This window comes from Camelina sativa, chromosome 10, assembly GCF_000633955.1.
Source record: "Camelina sativa cultivar DH55 chromosome 10, Cs, whole genome shotgun sequence".
In the NCBI taxonomy this organism is placed as follows: Eukaryota; Viridiplantae; Streptophyta; class Magnoliopsida; order Brassicales; family Brassicaceae; genus Camelina; species Camelina sativa.
This window is the reverse complement of record NC_025694.1, coordinates 19,110,899-19,113,423: the sequence shown is the minus strand read 5'-3', so window position 1 is coordinate 19,113,423 and position 2,525 is coordinate 19,110,899.

Below are 2,525 nucleotides of genomic sequence, written 5' to 3'. Positions count from 1 at the left end.
GGTCAGGTTAACACGATTTGATCAAGGTGAAGCCCATGAATATCATGTCCCTGGAGTACCTCCAATATTTACTCACATCGGCCGTCCAAGTGGAGAAATGAATGAAATATGGCTGTCTGAAAGAGACTATCAATGCGCACATGCATATGTTTTACGGAATTGTGACTATTTTCAGCCAATTGAGAGGTATATAATTAAGTTTATATCGATTAAGTAAAATAAATTTCATTATATATATAATCCACACATAATTTCTCATATATTTGTGTTGGTCTTGTATATATAGTATGTTCGAAGATTTTATTGGTGCAAAATATCCAGGACTTTCAGAAAAAGAACTCTCCACTAAAAAGAGCAGACAAATATCATTTATGGGTTAAAAAATATGTATGTCTTTATATAATACTTATTAAAAATATTTTTATTAAATATTATAAATAATTCTAAAATATATATATATATATATATATATATATGTTACATATATGCAGGTTTCTTACTGGAACGCCACAAATCCATTTCCTACTTGGGTTCAAAAGATAGTGCATGGACCTTTGAACAATGTCAAAACATGGCCAATGTATTTTACAAGAGGCTATTTGTTTCATAAACGTGATCATGGTGTTGGACGAAAGACTTGTAACTATGGAGTTTGTGTTAAAGGTGAAAATTACACCGATACAGCGGATTTCTACGGGACTTTAACTGATATCATAGAACTCGAGTATGAGGGGATGGTCAATTTGAGAATCACACTTTTTAAGTGTAAGTGGTATGACCCTGTTATGGGTAGAGGCATTCGGATGAGCAATGGTGGCGTTGTAGACGTTCTTTCATCGAGAAAATATAATAAATACGAACTATTTATTCTAGGTACGTATATATATATATATATATATATTATTTTTTAATGTCGATAATATATATATATATGTGTAACTCATATTTGTGTTGATATTCCAAACAGCCTCCCAGGCGCATCAAGTTTGCTATATTCCCTACCCATACACAAAGAAACCGAGGAAGGAATGGCTCAATGTCTTGAAAGTTAATCCGAGGGGAAACATTACAGGAGAATATGAGAACAAAGAACCAACTCTTTTGCAAACAAAAAATGATGATGTTGTATTGGTGACTACTATTGAAGATCTGTTTTTCGATAATTTAGTAGAAATAAATGAACCAATCGATCTTGATTATAATGTCTGAGATGGAGAACTAAAAGATGAATTTCAATGTAATTTATCATCTTCAGACGATGAACTAGATGAAGATGGAGATCCTCCTAACTAATCATGCTTGTGTAAAATTTGTATCAATTTGGATAATTATGCTTGTATCAAATATTTTTAATAATTATGTTTGTATTAAAATAGATAATTATGTGTTTATATTAAATTGTATATTATGCTTCTATAAAACTGAGTAAATATGTTTATATCAAATTGGTATATATAAATATATATTGTGACAGTTTAGCTGTTATTTAGTTTCTAAAAATTAAACTTTTAGTTTAATTACTATTGTGACTAATTAGCGACTAATTAGCGACTAAATTAAGAAAATATGAATTAATTTGATCCGGGAAACCAATTAACTCAAATTAACCCGGGAAAACAATTTTAATTTCTTAAATTTTCGATTTCCCCCAAAACCAAAATTGTTTCGATTTCCCCCAAAACAAAAACCAAATTAACCAAAACCCGGGAAACCAAAATCCCTAATATTTTTCCCCCTTTAACGAAATCCCTAATTTTCTATTTCATTTCTATCTCCATTTCGATTTCTCTGATACTCTCCTCTTCGAATCCTCGATACTCTTCTGTTTGATTTCTTTCCCGGATCCTTCACTCTGAATCCTCTTCGATTTCTCTACTCTATCCCCAATACTCTACTCTATCTCCCGATTTCTCTTCTCTACTCTGAATCCTCTTTGATTTCTCTTCTTTCCCGATTCTCTTCTTCACGATGGCTCCAACACAATGTGCAACGAAGTCCGCAAGTAAGGCTCCAACCAAAGCTCCAGTTAAGCGAGGAAGAAAGAGGAAGATGGACCCTAATTTCTTCCAAAGAACCGAAGGGTCGACCCCCATCAAGGAAGCGAGAAGACCAAACCCTCTACCGAGTCAATACAACTTTACGCCGGCAGCAAATTTACCCCATCCTCAATCACCCCAAGAGAAATACCACGTTTTCCCTGGACCCTCACTGTCAANATCCCTAATATTTTTCCCCCTTTAACGAAATCCCTAATTTTCTATTTCATTTCTATCTCCATTTCGATTTCTCTGATACTCTCCTCTTCGAATCCTCGATACTCTTCTGTTTGATTTCTTTCCCGGATCCTTCACTTTGAATCCTCTTCGATTTCTCTACTCTATCCCCAATACTCTACTCTATCTCCCGATTTCTCTTCTCTACTCTGAATCCTCTTTGATTTCTCTTCTTTCCCGATTCTCTTCTTCACGATGGCTCCAACACAATGTGCAACGAAGTCCGCAAGTAAGGCTCCAACCAAAGCTCCA